Raw genomic sequence first — 18,194 nt, 5'->3', positions numbered from 1 at the left:
GAACAACTGTCAGCCACTGGCGTTCAGAAGTTCTTCCCCTTCAGAAGGTGTAGTCGATGGGAACAACAACTTCTGTTCATTATCTCCCACCCTTGACTTCCGGGCTTAAAGGGAGATCCGTTCAAGCAAAATTTCTGCTTCTAAATCCCCATCAGAAGCAGATTGATCCTTTGCTTGCCACAAGTCAATGAACGATAGGCCAGGTTCTATGTCCCCCTCGTCATACAAGGTGGGGAAGTGGGGTGGCATTTGGTCCGGAACCTCAAGGCGGCGAGCCTTCTGCAGGGGTCCTTTGCCCTTAGGCCTATCAGATGAGAATTTGGGACCTTTGCCGCGCCTCCTTGAAGAGTTGCCCATATCCTTATCTGAACACTCAGAATCTTGTCTGTCCTCTATCTCTGTAGGGGGGGTTAAGGTCGTCTGGATGAGCGATCTGGGGGAAGCTGTGTAAAGACCCTAGCCAGACCCCTTTGCTCTGAGGTAGCCACTGATGCGTTAATAATGGACTGGGTGTCCTGGGAGTGTCCAAGAGGACAGTATGAGTTTAAGGTAATGACAACATGCCACGGAGTGGTGGGATCAGCCTACCGGCTGCCACTCAGAACTGTAACATGGCCACTGGTATAGCTGGGGGTCACCCAGGAACAGAGGTATCAACCACTCAGGGCTGAAACTTGGTCAGAATCATTTTTGCTGCAGCGATTCCTATAAAAGTGGTTATCCCTAGCATGCAGCAGGGGTCACATTTCTTTTTTAAATAATTTTATTGGAGGACCTGAGAGGCATACTCCAGGAGGCCTGTAGATAATAGTTAGTATACAGTAATAACCTGCAGAGAAAAGGAGAAATGCAACAACCAAAACACTATTAAAAAGTTGTTCAGACGCGAAAAAAGATGGCTGCCGTGACACTGAAAAATGATAAAAACGAGTTCTGACAAGACGGTCGCAGAGAATCCCGTGCTAAACAAGATCCAAGATTGCAGCCATGATACAAAATACAACAAAACGGACCAGAAAGGTGGGAAACAAAAAGAAAGAGCTAGACACAAGAAAATACAGTGTATAACACAAACTAAATTAGAAAGCCTTTAAGAGCCCACAACTCTGACCAATGCTGTATCAGGAGCAGCAAAGAAAAATGGAATGTAGAAATACAGTCTATTCTAAATTTGGTTGTTTTTCTCTCAGTTTATGCTGCTGTATTGGAGAAGTAAATAGAGAGTAGCAAAATAGGAAGCCTTCTGTCGTGTTGTAGTATTGGAAATCGCTTCAATGTGATTTCATCCTCTTCTGTATCAACAGCAAGGTTAAACTTGGGGACATTTTGATGTCTTTTATTCTACTAGTCAGGGAAATTTACACAGGTCTGCCAATATATTCGTAATGTTTTCTACTATAATGGCTACAAAGTATTCCAACCTGTCAAGTGACTACTTGTGTCAGTGACGGATCCAGAGCAGTACTGTACCCCGCTCATCAGGGGGGTGCCACCATGCCGGTACAGTAATGTCCGCCGCTAGAGGAGCAGGCTTGGTTGGGGAGATCAGGGACCTCCCTCTAACCGGCTTAAATCAAGGGAGCGGGAGGTCTGTTAATGCGATGCGCGCGGCAACTGATGCTGTGCGTCGGGATTTGCTGTCATATCCCGGCACACAGCACTGAAGCCGCGCCCCACCGCCTTCCACACACTGCACCGGAAGGAGACGGAAGAAGAAGAGCCAAGAGGAAGAACGAAGAGGCGGAGGAAAAGTGCCAGAAAAAAGGTATACTATTCCAGACATTACATGAATATGAGTATGAGTATATGAATGAGTGAATGAATGTTTGTGAATGAGTGTGTGTGTAATTACATGGATGAGTAAATTTTGGGGGTAAAGCATGGCATAGGGAGGCTGTAATCTCACTTCTATCATGCCCATGTTCCAGCATGTACTGGCTGCCTGGGTATGATAGGAGTGTGATTGCTGTTTGCAATGTTATATATATATATATATATATATATATATATATATATATATATATATATATATATATATATAATATTGTTACTGATTTTTTTTTTTTGTCCAATTTAGTAACACACCAAAACTGGCCAAAAATCTTCCCTGTTTTTTTCCGGCCCAGAGGGAGCAAGAACCTCGCTACTGGTCATGGTATATGATATACCTAAAACTGCAAAATATTTAAAAAGCAAATTGTTTTCATATTTTAATTCAAGAAATGTCCATGCATATTACAAACGCATTCTGCAAATAATATAAGAAATATTTTTTGGCTATCATGTTCACAATGTCTCTCATTAAAATGGCATATCAGTATTCATTGCTAAGAGCATTCTCATATCTGTTGATAGAATGGTCTATGTAACACAGCTGGCTTACACGCCTGAGTTAATTTCTTCTATTATTGATATTTTGAGTATAACAAGGTATCAATAGAACATCTCAAAGAGTCACGATTAAAGTAATTCTTCTAAATGTACCATTTTCTGGAATAACTATTAAATGCATAGGCTGTGCAACACATTGACATTATTCCAATTACTAGGTGATAAAAATGAATAGTAAAGAAATACTGTTAAGGTTTTCCCATTAACTCATCCAATAATTTATTATATTTAGAGTAAAGGCATCAATTACAATATAGACCCACCATATCAATCTGTTTCCCCCAGAAAAATGTTTGCTGTTCTGGGGTTTTCCCAAGAGACAAAACAGACCTAGAAATTTGAGCTATTTGTAGATAGAAGTGAGGCCTGGTTAAGGGTGGAGTGCACACAAATGTTCATTTGATCACATGCATTCTCTGTAGCATAGAACATACCTGTATTTGGAATGCTATATATTTGCTGTTGGTAGACAATTGTGCGAAATTTAAGAGGCTTACTGTTACAGGGTGTGATAGTGTGAAATTCTAGTTTTTTTGTGGACCATGAGTACTAGCATTTACCAATTTTGATTTGAATATGTATGGGTGAACAGCAGATGTTTTTCATCTTCTTTACTAACCTGTCATTTAAAAATGCTACTTGTACACTCAAAATGATAAAATCTATACGTTGTAGTTGGCAAATTGTTGGGAAATTATTTGGCTCAAACTATGATTTTGCATAAAATGTTTAACTTTGCATGCCATCAGCATTAAGAACAGTCAGAGCTTGGGGCAACAAGATCACAAGTGCATTCCCACCCCACAATGTTTTCTCAGATTTGGAAGCACAGATTTGTCCAAAATATGATTGTGTGCTGTAACCATTTAATGTCCCTTCACTGGGCTTAATGGGCCAAGCTTGACTCATGACAGTCCAAACTGAGAAAAGAGAAAATAAGAAGGAGGAGAGATGTGGACAAAGGGGAAAGATAAAGAGAAAAGGGAGAGATTAGATAATAAAAGATGGGTAGAAGGATTTAACGAGAAAAGGGAGAGATAAAGAGAGATGGGGAGAGATCAAGAGAAATGGGAAAGATGAGATAGCGAAAAAGAGGTGAGCTAATGAGAAAGAGGGGATCAAAGAAAAGGGGAGAGATAATAGAAACAAGGGGAAAGTATGGAGCAAAGAGAGAGAAAGAGGAAAAGAGATAAAGAGAATGAGCAGGAGAGATAAAGAGAAAGAATATGAGAAATAAACAGAAAAAGGAGAGCTACATAGTTACATAGTTAGATTTGCTTGGTGTGTCTAGTGCCATTCCAGATTTCTAGCTTATGAAATAAATTGTGTTTAGTTCAACTTGTGTTGAGCTTATATATGAAACTGCACACACTGGCGTAACTACAGGGGTTGTAGTGGTCGCAGCAGGGATTCCGGGTAGGCGCATGCCAATGAGGTAAAAAATAATCAAGCCTTCTGGCTTGTCTGGTGTCTGTAGATGAGTGTTTAATAATGCTTCTACTACCCCCTTATATATATATATATATATATATATATATATATATATAATATCTGCGTTAGACATGCATTTTTAACTACATAATATGTATTTATATCTTTAAAGTTCTACTGTGCATGTGGAATTAATGAGCAAAGAATATTTGTTCCCTGCATACTGGGTTCCTCAGCTCCATTGACCTACACGGTTGGCTGCAGTCTACAAGGTCTCTGGGAACAGAGTAGCAAGAAGACAAAGAATATTTTTTTTTTGCCTATGTAATAAAAATGTATATATAAATGCCTCTTCCTATACAAGAGAAAAAACACATATAGCAGGAATTAAATACATGTGTGTGGGCTGTTTATATAGCAGGTTGGCTTGAATCTCAATTTACTTTACTATAGCAGGTTTTACAAGGTTTTACAAATGTGTAAAGCCCATGAACCAGGATCTTGTAGTTTGCTTATCAAAATACTATCCTTGGAATTTGCCAGCCATTCCTTCTTACTGTAGCCGTGTTCTTCCTTTGTATAATGGATTTTTATCTATACCCCATTCCCTGAAGCGTGTAGGCTTGTGAGCAGGGCCCCCTTTACCTAACGTAACGGTTTGTCTTAGACTGACAATTTTTGTATTGCCATACACGTTGAATATATGTATTGTATGAAGTGCTGCTTAAATTGTTGGTAAATAAAAGATAATAATAATAGTAGACAGTTTTATTTATAGAAACACTCTGTATTTTGTTTTAAATCCATGTTTAATGATTGACCTCTGTTGTATTTTATGAATTACATTAACCCATTTCTTTTATTTTTAGGCACAGTACCTCTGTTGAAAAGAAGTCAGTTATGAAAAATGCATAGTTCCATCATTAATTTTAAATAAATAAACATTTTGTCTATTCTCGTACTATTCTAAAAAAACCTTGCTACTTCAAATATGTTAAAAATGCACACTAGATGTCACGTTAATTGTGTATTTTTTTAAAAAAGTAAGTACACATAAAAAATACATATTGTTTCCTTCAGTGTGACACCACACAGCCTTTGTCCTCATTTAATTCGGAGGTCTACTAATGTATACATAGCACATATACATACTCATGCCATACAATACTCTTTTGGACAAATACACAGGAGAGAAGTGAAATATACAGTAAAGGAAAAATATTTGATCCCCTGCTGATTTTGTACGTTTGCCACTGACAAAGACATGATCAGTCTATAATTTAATGGTAGGTTTATTTGAACAGTGAAAGACAGAATAACAACAAAAAAATCCAGAATAACCTGGCTCCCAGGTGTCTTTTATACAGGTAACGAGTTCTCCTTAAGGGAGTGCTCCTAATCTCAGCTTGTTACCTGTATAAAAGACACCTGTCCACAGAAGCAATCAATCACCATCAAACATGGAGGTATAAACATTATGCTTTGGGGGTGCTTTTCTGCTAAGGGGACAGGATAACTTCATTGCTTCAAAGGGACGATGGATGGGGCCATGTACCATCAAATCTTGGATGAGAACATCCTTCCCTCAACCAGGGCATTGAAAATGGGTCGTTGATGGGTATTCCAGCATGACAATGATCCAAAACACACGGCCACAGCAACAAAGGAGTGGCTAAAGAAGAAGCACATTAAGGTCCTGGAGTGGCCTAGCCAGTCTCCAGACTTTTATCCCATAGAAAATCTGTGGAAGGAGCTGAAGTTTCGAGTTGCCAAACGTCAGCCTCGAAACCTTAATGACTTGGAGAGGATCTGCAAAGAGGAGTGGGACAAAATCCCTCCTGAGATGTGTGCAAACCTGGTGGCCAACTACAAGAAACGTCTGACCTCTGTGATTGCCAACAAGGGTTTTGCCACCAAGTACAAAGTCATGTTTTGCAAATACTTATTTTACTAGGTAAAATGCAATTTATAATTCATTTGAAATGTTGAAATGTATTATTCTGGATTTTTTTGTTTTTCTCTCTCATAGTTCAAATAAACCTACCATTAAAATTATAGACCGATCATGCAAATCAGCAGGGGATCAAATACATTTTACCTTCACTGTAATCGCACTTTTAATTTAAACTAAAATAATTGTAGATTCAAAACAGCTATGTGGGAAAGGGATTCTGGTGCAAAACTTTAAAAGTGGTCTTAACACAATTTTAATGAATCTGGGAATATCAATATCCTCTTTTATCTCCCTATTCAACCCAAGATTTGCATGTGTATGCAAAGCATTCTGGAATAAATATAAAATCTACCTAGATAGTTTAGTACAGTTCATTAAAATGTAACACTTTAAAGTGAAACTATTTATTTTACATGCTATACAACTGGATTGGGTCTTATGGTTAAACAGTTCACAAGTTCATGATAGCTAACAATCTAAAGTGTATAGTACACATAAAAGACAGGATGATATAATGGGAAAATATCAATTACAATGGTTTGTGTTAGTGAATACATTATACAATGAGTGTTTTGAAGCTTCGATGGGAGAGATGAAGTGAGAGAAGTGGGGGTCTCCATAGCAGAAAGCAGAAAACAAAAACAATAATGTGATGATAGAGGTCTGATAATCACAGAAGGCACATGGGAATAAAACTGCATGGGTTGCATGGGAGAACATGGTTCTTAAAAAGGAACATTTACAATCTATATATATGGGTTGCATACAGCAAGCTTAAGCTTAAGCAATATATTTATTACAAGATGGAAGATTATTAAATCACATAAATCTTGTACATACTGCCAAAAAGGATGCATTTACCGTACTTGCAATTATAGGACGACCCCCCCCCAAATTTGAATATTCATTAAGGAACAAAAGAAAAAGCCTGATTATTAGACTACCCTATAGGAAAAAAGTTTTACTAGCAAATATTAATTTACATGTAAACTATTTTTCATATTTAATAAAAACGATGATTGAAAAAAATGTGTTTTGTTTTTATTTATTATTCACATCTGCCTCCCAGATATTCCTTATACCCTCTATATGCCACTCTGCCCCATATATGCCTTTTAACCCCTTCAGTCCCCTATGGACGTACCGGTACGTCCTGCCCTTCCTGCAGCGGCAGGGACACATCTCTGCCGCTGCACGGGAGATCAGGCTATCGTTTGAAGATAGGGAGAAGAAGGTAAGAAGTAAGAATAGTAAGAAGGGGAGAGGGAGTAGATAATGAGAAGGGGAGAGGGGGTAGATAGTGAGAAAAGGTGGAGAGGGTAGATAGTGAGAAGGGAAGAATATTGAAATAAATAAAGAGTGAGAATGAATGAGTGGGGGGGACAAAGGAACTCTGGGTATGATTACGGGGAAGAGGACCTCTGAAAGTCACAGTAGGGTCAGAAGGAGTCAAGACTGCACTGACTGGTCAGTCTGGTAACATATATTTTGGCAGCAGGGTCTAATATTAATATATATATATATATATATATATATATATATATGTATATAAAATAACAGCAGGGTCTAATATATATATATACACTCACTGGCCACTTTATAAGGTACATCTTGCTAGTTCCGGGTTGGACTCCCTTTTTGCCTTCAGAACTGCCTTCTTGGCATACTTTTTACAAGGTGCTGGAAATATTCCTCAGAGATTTTGGTCCATATGGACATGATGGCAGTGTTAACGATGACCGGGGCCTGTTCAAGCTGCCTGCCTACCCATGAGCTAAAAAATACATTTAAATTTGGTCATCACATTTTCCATTCAAATATATGATTATTTTATCTATTTCTTTAGGAAAAGTGAGACAAAAAAGCAGGAATTTAGCACATACCCAGCGAATACCATTAAAAAAATACCTAAGCTATCAAAGGCATAAATATTGAGGATTCAGTCCAATGTAATTTTTCATGGCTATATTGCTTACCAAGGAGCGGAATCAGCGTGACTGCTTTGCATTTTAACCCAAAAGAGACTCTCAAGCAATTTAACGCTTTCTCCGGATTTGTTGGATTAGATTGTGAGGTCCCCTGTTTTGTATATATGTAAAAATAAATGCCTAATTGTAGTTACAGGGCCTTACCCTGATATCTGGTTCCTTCCGCAATGACCTTTCTTTGTGTGCAATGTGAAGCACTAGGGATATAGTCAGCAGACAATGTAAAATCATATTATTAGCTCAGAGCTTTGCTGCGTATGGACGGAGGTAAAAATAAACTACGTGAATAGGCAGAAATTAAAGGGCATGGTAAAGGAAAAAAGTACTTGGAAATAGGTCTAACAGCATAGAATGTTTGAGTACAATGCTATTAATCATTAGATACATTATTTTAAAAAGACAATTAGACTGCAGTGTTTCCTTTTACAATACACACATATATATATATATAGATATATATAAATGTGTAAATATATTTTGTTGTGGTGGTGTTTCCTTTTTAAAGTCATGCTGCAATGTCTCAACCACAGCAAAGAAGAATACCGGTATATATGCATTGGTAAGCAGGAAATCTGACTGAATGTGTCTCCTGCAAGCCAAGGAAAATAGTGCAAATTAATGCATTTGGAAGGGAAAAAATGCTAAATCAAAAGGGACACTGAGCTTTATATACATTAAAGTGCATATGATGTCTGAAGTGATCTTATGGGGAATATGTTGTTTGCAGGTGTTTATTTTAATAATTGCTGCCCTAATGAATTAACTCTGCGTGAATGACTGTGCTGAATTCAAAAATATTGTACAGAGCTATTGAGAATATAAGTAATAAAGAAGTGCCTTAAAACACTTATATCTGGACATTTACTGCACCTGAGCAGACTCTTAATGTGCTCTTCTGATTTATTATTTCAAAAAAATCCCCAACTCAGTAGCGTACCTAGCGGGGAGGGGGGGCGGTCCACCCCGGGTGCCGCTCGTCAGGGGAGTGCCACGGGCTAGGGTGACCACATGTCCCGGATCCCCAGCAGCCTCGTCACTTTTTTTTTTTTTTTTTACACGGAGGAGAGAAGTCTCCTTCGCGAGGCCTCTAACTCGTATGTCATGCTGAGCGCCGAAATATGACGCTCAGCAGTGAAGCAGCGCAGCGGCAGAGCAGGAACCAGCAACAGAGCAGGAAGACGGAGGCGTTGTGCTCCCACCGCAGGACTTCTGGATGGTAAGTCCAAAACCTTTAACCAGTGGCGTCGCTACAGGGGGGGCAAGGCCCTAGGTTAATCCTTGCCCCCCCTGTTGCCCCCCTGCCGAATTTGGAATAAAGTCGCAATGCGACTTTAAATCCCGTCTTTTTTTTTTAATTTATTTATTTTTAATGCGGAGGAGAGAGAGGGTGCGGCCCACGTAAGATTGGCAACCAGGGCAACCGATCTTACACGGGCCGCACCTCGAGCCCTGCTACTTACCTGTGGAAGGGTCTTCTGTACTGCATAGAGGAAGCGGAACCTAGCAGAGTTCACGTGACATCACATGACTCTGCTCCAGTCCTGCTTCCTCTGTGCAGTACCAGAGAACGCAGAGGGAGGCCGCGCCCTCTGCTGAAGTCTGTGAGCGGCATCGAGGAGCTGCAGTGCAGGTAAGGGGGTGGGGAGGGTGTTTGAATGAGTATGCGTGATTGAGGGAATTAATCTGTGAATGAATGAGTATATGAATGAATTATTGTGTGTGTGATAGCATGGATGTGTAAGTGCTGGAACCTAGGCATGATGGGACTGTGATTGCTGTTAGCAATCACACTCCTATCATGCCAAGTCAGCCAGTACATGCTGAAACCTAGCTAGCTGCCCCCCTTGTGTATTGATGCTGCCAGCAGTATGGGGTCTACACATCACTTACAGCCACCCTGTACCAGCATGTACCGGCTGACCTGGCATGATAGGAGTGTGATTGCTAACAGCAATCACAGCAAGCACAGTCCCATCATGCCTAGGTTTGCTGTGTGGGCAGTGTGGACGCCAGGGCTGGCTTTGGGGTGTGCAACCTGTGATCTATGCCTGTAATTTAGGGGGTTTTAAATATACCTTTTAATGACGTGTTTTTATGTGAATTCCAATTGATCTATACTTGCAAAGCTGGGTTTTTGCGTTATTCTGTAGATCCATATCTATATATTTCCATACATTATTTATGTATACCTGCAAATACAGGATTTGTATGTCTGATTCTGTTTATTTGATATATACCTTCAGTACTGAGATCACAAGTGAATTTCAGTTGATCTATACATGCAAAGCTCGGTTTGTGTGTTAATGTGTTGATCTATACCTGCTATCGGCAACTGGGGCTAATATTAATATATATGGGCAGCAGGGGCATCAATACACAAGGGGCAAAAACACTAAGGGGGGTATAAACGACAATGCAGTGTGAAAAATCCATCCTGATGTAGTCGTCCGTGACGTAGATTGTGTCCTGCTGTTTGTGTGTTTTTGGTTATCAGTGTGGCAGAGCCTGTCCTGGTGTGTGTGTTCGGTTGTCAGTGTGTCAGAGCCTGTCCTGGTGTGTGTGTGTTTGGATGTGGGTGTGGCAGAGCCTGTCCTGATGTGTGTGGGTGTCTGTGTGGCAGAGCCTGTCCTGGTGTGTGTGTTTGGTTGTCGGTGTGGCAGAGCCTGTCCTGGTATGTGTGTGTGTGTGTCTGGGTGTCGGTGTGACAGAGCCTGTGTTGGTGTGTTTGGTCATCTGTTTCCTGGCACTTAACTTACAGTAGGAATTATTTCATTTATATTTATCCAGAGATAAAATGCCCTCCTGAAGTTGTAGTGACTTCAGATGACAAAACGTTCAAGGCCCTGAAATCATTTAGTGGAAAAGTTATTTATTGTGTTATAATATTTATTTCAAGGATTAGTCGCACTCAATTGTGGCTTCAGGCTTCCCATGTTGAATGGTCAAGTATTATTTTAGCCCAATAACAAAAGTATAATTCCATAGCACATTACTTTGGGAAATTATGAATCCCCCCCCCCCAGTTTGACTGTGGTATCTTGTGTGCCCCCCCTATATATTGTTTCTAGAGTCGCCACTGAAGCTCACACAATGAGTTTGGCTGTTTCCCTAGGTCCAATATTTGTTTCATGAACCAAGTGTTGCTTCACAATTAGTTCTATATTTCAATAAGTAACAAGTAGTGCCTACTCACCCCCCCACCCAACCCTAGTGGGCATCCCAGTCACACTTCCAGATGTTTAATTTGTTTGCTCTGACCAAAAAAGTCATTAATTCTCTACTTTCTAGGACTGCTTGTTTGGCTCGACATCTGCAATTTTGCTAAATCAAAGAACTCTACATGGTCTATGGATTATGGCATAAAGTAAACTTAGATTGATATCTACATGTGAGAAAAAGGTCAAAACACCCATTCTACGTGCTAAAGTTAAACCAAAGTTAACTGATATGAATCTTGCTATGTTCTTACATTTGTTTTTTTAGATGTCTCATATGAGTTTATATTGTAACCTTTCTACCATTTGTTTTGTTAAGTTTGTGACAATTGCCCTCCAACTGCTTTCCCTGGAACTACCAGTATCTGTAACACCTTCATGAATGGGGGTTTGGCCACCCTGGTGGCTGAAGCTTTTTATTTATTTTTTACGTTTTTACTATATGTTTGTTCAATTATGATTCCCTTTTTATATTTAGCGTACCCATACAATTTATATATTGTTTTTCTAAAGAGAGATAAAGTTTTCATTTGATACCATTGTTATATGTATGAGCCATCATTTAAGTATGAGTGGTATCTTAAAAACAGAGAAAACTATTTTTCTCTTTTATCCTAGCAGGGAAGGTTTTTTTAATGCATATTTCTTGTGGGAGGGGTACTAGGAGTTAGAGCACGTATTTTTACTTTATTTTTATTTCTGTAACTTTTTAAACTTAAAAACATTTATGACACTTAAAATTGTCAGCACAGTTTTTATTTGGTGCATTGGGACTGACTATTAAATTAGGGGGTTTGTTAGCAACCCATGTGGTTGTATTTTGGGCAGTGGTGTAAAAATGGCAGGGCCTCCCTGCAAACATAAAGTTGGGGCCCCCAAGTTCCTCCTACACACACGGCAACTTACTTACAGACACAGGAATATACTGACATACCTACAACACACACAGTAAATACTTACATACCCTAACATACACACATACTAACACAGACTAACTTACACACGCATCAACACAAATACAATAAAATACCTGTGACGGAAGCCTCCATCACTGGGACCACTGGAGAAGCCTGACTGCCAGCCTCCTCCCTATTGACTATGGGCCCTGGGTTTGTAAAGGCTTCTGTGGCTACCCCCAGCAGTATCATCTCATCACTGGTTGAGGGGATTATCTCCAGCAGACAGTCAGGATCTGCCACCAGGGAGTGACCACCATTCTTTCAGTTTAATGTTGTATAAATCAGTCTCCCCCTATTGTATTGTTAATCTCGTTACTGCCCCGGTTGTCTCTGGGAGGCAGATTAAGGGGACGGTTTGTGTCCCAATATCTTGTTTTATGTTAATGTGTGTTTTGCTGGATATATCCAGCCCTGTGTGTGAGAAATAAATCAGTCTTCGTTTGGTTTTACCCTACACTGAGTCTCGGCGAGTGACTGGGGAACCGGGGAAAGTGTGTTGTCCCAGGCTAAGGGAGCACAAGACAGCGGAGGTCATCGGTCGGACTAGCCAGCTCCGTGACAATACCTATGTAAATTTACATACTTACACAAATATACTAAAATACACTGACATCCATACACATACACAATAACATACAGCCAGGGGATGGCTGGCCTCTTCTAGCCCATGGAGCAGGTAAGGATGTGTGGCCCCGTACCTAGTAACAAATATACGCACTAGGACACACACACTGACCAAAACAGATCGACACTCACTAAAACAGCTTCAATCAATGCACTCCACTCCTATCAAACCTCACTCCTGTCACACCTGTCACATATCACACATCGCTCCCAGACACCTATCACACCTCATTTCCTCACCTCTATCACACATCACTCCCATGACATATCACCCCTGTCTCACCTATCACACATAACTCACAACTCCCTCACCCCTATCACATATAACAACTTACTCCCTTGCACCTATAACACATCACACCTCACTCCCTAATACCTATAGTATCACATTGCACTCTCTCACATCTCACTTCCTATCACTTACAGTATCACACATCTCTCCACACTCCCTCACATCAATAATAAATCAAAACTCAATTGCATCCCAGCTATCAATCACACAACACTCCTATCACACTTCCCATCTGACATCCTTATTTTTCTCAGAGCCCTTCGTCTTTCATACGAACACACACATGCACTCTCCCTTTTATATACATACTCCCTTTCCTACCATCTCTTTCACGCACTCTCTCTATTACTCACTCACTTTCCCCTCCTTTCTTTACACCCTTACAGCCACCTCATGCAGCTTTCTGTTTATTCTGGCATGCTGGAGCACTTCTGCATCAGATTGCTTCCTCAAATTGGGGCAGAGGTTAGCCCGGTGGTTCTCGCTGAGGCTCTGCCCTAATACAGAAGTGCTCCCGGAGCCCAGGTTAACACAGTTTATCATCAGGAGAAAGAGATTACTGAAAAGTAAGAAAGAAAGAAGAATGAAGACGCGGACAACATGAAGAAGGAGGAAATACAAAGCGCATTAAATATGGTTTGGTACATTGGAAACAGACCTAAGAAAAGGGGGTGGTGTTGTGACAAGAGTAGGTGTGCTTGAGGCAAGGTGGGCTAGATAGAGGGTGGATCCATAAGATAGTAGTCCCCCAGCAGGCAACAGTATTGCACTAAAATCTTCTTCTTCATCATCAGGCAGTTCCTGGCAAACCATAAAGTGTCCTTTACATAGCCCATTAGGTACCAGGCTCTTAACAAAACCTGTGCAAACAGGCAATGCCAGAAGACGTGAAGGGATGTCTCCTTCTCCAGGACACACACTGGGCAGTGTCTAAGTTTTCACAATGTCCTCCCTGAATGGCCATGTATGCAATGTCTAACTCCTGATGGTCAGCCTACTTGATGTCTCATTAGTCATGGCTATGACAGCAGAGCGCACTGAAATACTCACAACAGTGTGCTTGGTTCTGGTTTACTTTTGGATTACAAGATCTGGTTTAACTCCCTCTAGTTAGTTTTTGCTCAAAGATTTGCACACATACAAGCAGAATCAAAGCATACTCAAACTAGAAGGGATGGAGCTGTACCACTTATCCCATATGAGTTACCATGCACAGGAGGAGTAGGAAAAAGTGGGACATGGAGTTTTTGTAGAGCCCTTGTATTAGACAAACATGATTTTGTGCTATACTGTCTTATTATACATCAGAGATTATTCACTAAAGCAGAAGTTGGTTGGCAAATTTTTACTAACCGTTGTTTAAATACTGATATACTGATATACATTGTAAATTACTACTAACAAACATTTGACCAAAGAGATTCACACAAAAGATGATAAATGAATTCTATAATCTAGTAGCATGAAAATAAATAGTCCCCCAGATAGAAGTTTAAATTGCACAGGTAAGTGGGTGTCTCATTAAGAACTGGACAGCTGTTTATACATTGATCACTGTCTAATCCCTCTATTAGGAAAGGCACAGCTGATGGGAGTCATAGAAACCAAATCTCAGTGAAAAGAAGATACAGACAGGCATTATTTTCATATTGTGTATTACTTGCTATGATTTCTTATTTATGATCCATTGTGGAAACAGTACTGTCAGCAGGTTTCAAGTTTCCTCAGGGTTACCGTTACCTTGCTGCCACATCATACAAACAACTCCACCAGTTATTTGAGGACCACTGCTGCCTACTCATCTCCCTTTGGTCTTGTTATTTATATATGGTTCTTCAACTGGCACACAAAGTTTAGGGTTGAGATAGTGAGATCAGTAAATCGGAACTAAGGGCACTCTGAATAGGCATAATTCACATGGACAAACTACATTTTCAGGAGTAATAAATATGTTTCGTGCAGTGCCAGCACTATGTATATGTAAGGTAAGTGGCAACCTAGAGCACAGATCTACTTTGGGGCACCCCCCCTGCAATGGACAAGATCTGCTGGAGGAGCAGGGCCAGATCATGGGTCTAACTCTAACTGGTCCTAAATAAAAGGACCACAGGATCTTTTTAGGTCTCAGTCTCACTGCTTCATTGATATTCTTCCAGCACGGCAATTGCCCCCCTTGAGATAGACAGAGGCATCCTTGGGGTGTGGAGATAAAGAGGTAAGTCCTGACATCCAGACTTACCTCCTTATGTCCCTAAGGAGTAGGCGGGGTCATGCTGGGTGAGCTTCATCAAAGACAGACTGAGGCTTTACGGGGTAAATAGGCTGCATGTATGTGTGTGTGTGTGTGTGTGGCAGGGGCACACCTAGAGTATTTTGCAACCGGGGCAGATCCTGTATGTGGCACCCCCCACACACATACTTGTAAAGACACCCACAAACCAATGTTGACAATAAATTTATTTCACAAATTCGTTCACTGTATGTAAACTGGAAAAAAAAAACTAGAAATATGAACAAATAAATTAACTGTGCCACCTCTGCCCCTAAACCAGGCTGCCTGTGCTACCTTTGCCTCTGAAGCAGCTTGCTTGTGCCACCTCTGCCTCTTTTAATAGTCCCCCTGTTTCAGCTCTGCCCCTTTAGCAGCCTGTCCGTGCCACTTCTGCCCCTTAAGCAGCAACACTTATACATTCATTCACTCACTCAATCACTAACTCCCTTTCTCATTCATTCACCCATTCATGTGTGTTAGTTTGGTATGTTAATGCCTGGTTATGTTAGTGGGTGCCTGCCCGGGTATCTAAGTTTCTGTCTACCTGGAATTTTAGTTTGAGTATCTGGGTATTTTTATGTGGGTGTCTGTGTGTGCATGTTAGTTTATGTGCATGTGTGTTAGCGTCATTGTGTGTTGCGCTGAGTGTCTGCATGTGTGTGTTATTGCTGAGTGTTGGTGTGAGTGTCAGTGTGTGTTTGTGCGAGTGTCTCAATGTATGTCTGGGTGTGCGTTAGTGTGGGTGTCCCTCCCAAGGTCAGGCTCTGGATCTGCCCAGGCTCAGCAGTGAAGCCAAGTGCACATCGATGGAGCAGTAAATCAAAGGATGGAAAGAAAGAGGAAAGATAGATAGTGAGAAAAGGGAGAGATAAACAGGAAAGATAATGAGATTGAGAGAAGAGGAGAAAATTAGAAAAAAATGAGAAAAAGAAGAGTGAAAGAGAAAAACGTGATAACAAGAAAGGGGATGGATAAATAGAAATAGGAAGAGAGATAAAGAAAAAAAGGAGAGATGAGATAAAGATAATGGGAGATATTGTGAGCAACAGTAGGATCACAGAGAAGGAGTGGGATAAAGCATACCTCCCAAAATGTGAAAGAGGGACCCTTTTTTAAAAAAAATCTCACGGAACTCACTGATACAAGCAATTGCACTTTACAATGTCGCCCTTGCATCACCACATATACTGCCTTTACACACACATATACGCATACACTGCCCTTACACACACACACACACACACACACACACATGTACACTGCCCTTACACACACGTACACTGCCCTTATACACACACATACACATGTACACTGCCCTTACACACATACATGTACACTACCCTCACACACACACATACATGCACACTGACCTTACACACACAACATACATACATGCACACTGCCCTTACACACACAACACCACACACGTATACTGCCCTTACACACACATATACATGTACACTCTCCTTAAACACACACACATATACACTGCCCTTACACACACATACATATACACTGCCCTTACACACACACACACATACATGTATCTCGGCGGGGGCATATACAAGTACACTGCCCTTACACACATACATGTACACTGTCCTTACACACATACATGTACACTGCCCTTACACACATTCACACACATACATGTACACTGCCCTTACACACATACATGTACACTGCCCTTACACACACACATATACATGTACACTGCCCTTACACACACATATACCGTATTGGCTCGAATATAGGACGCACTCCCCCCCCACTTTAAGTCTTTAAAGTGGGGGTGCGGCCTATATTCGGGGTCTAGCGCCCGACGCCCGGGACTGCGTCTGTCCCCCGCCGAGATATGCTGCCACTGCCCCCCCGAGATATGCTGCCACTGCCCCCCCGAGATATGCTGCCACTGCCCCCCCCGAGATATGCTGCCACTGCCCCCCCCGAGATATGCTGCCACTGCCCCCCCCGAGATATGCTGCCACTGTCCTCCTCCTCCTCCCCCCTGAGATATGCTGTGTAAGAAATCATTTTTATACTCTTATTTTGTTCTGCACATTTTAGGCCTGAATGCAACTTGAGTGCTAGGAACATATGGTATCAATTAAGTGACGTAGCTTAGAGGGTCTTGGAATGCCGGTGTATCATATGACTGTTCCAATAGGATTCCTTTACGTATACCCGAACCAAATGTAAAGGGGTATAAATTGGCATGACTACAAGGACAAGCTCTCTTTCTACGCTCTTTCTACGCTCTTTCTACGCTCTTTCCACGCTCTCATCTTCATCTCACCAAGATACTAAGCCTACAGTACCTTTTATCAACATTTGTTCCAGCATTGGTATTGTATGAATTGTTAATTTGTCATCAAATAAACCTAATTAATAGACTTTGAAGCTGTGGTCTTGATTGCTGTTTGATCACTGGAGAAGCTTAGATATTCAAGACAAAGAATATTCTAACATGCTGCCACTGTCCTCCCCCCCGAGATATGCTGCCACTCTGCGCCCCCCCCCCGACTTACCAGAGCAGACTCCCAGGTGTCTTGCGGGGCCGGCAGGGGACATCTACACAATACGCATACACAACTTCCGGTGCCGGCACATCCGCTGAGTGTTAATTGTGGGGAATCTTGTGTTGCCCCCACAGCAGTAGTACACACTAATATTTCATTACAGTAGCTTGGAATTTTTTCGTTTATTTAATGTAAGGAAGTTTTACTGAATGTAAGGAACATTTACTTTACTGAGAGGGTGGTATGTGGATCTGCGCATTTCTGCTCATGCGACCAATTGTACAGTGAATCACATGCATGGGTAACGTCAGATGACAAAGGCAATGCTTTTAAGCACTGCTCTTTGTTCTCTGGCTCTCTCCTTCTCATTATTTTTTTTTACTATTTCATTCTTACTCTCCCTATTTAAAACGTCATTCTGAATACTGCCTTTCACTCAGGGCAACATTTAAGTGCATAGCAAATGTAGTTTTGTTTGAACTTGATATGATACCTGATTTGTACTCTGGAAAGTGCATCTTCAATTCTAGTTCCTGTATATTTTTAGCA

Source organism: Spea bombifrons, chromosome 2, assembly GCF_027358695.1.
Source record: "Spea bombifrons isolate aSpeBom1 chromosome 2, aSpeBom1.2.pri, whole genome shotgun sequence".
NCBI lineage: Eukaryota > Metazoa > Chordata > Amphibia > Anura > Pelobatidae > Spea > Spea bombifrons.
The sequence above is the reverse complement of the archived record's forward strand: the minus strand, read 5'-3'. Positions refer to the sequence as shown.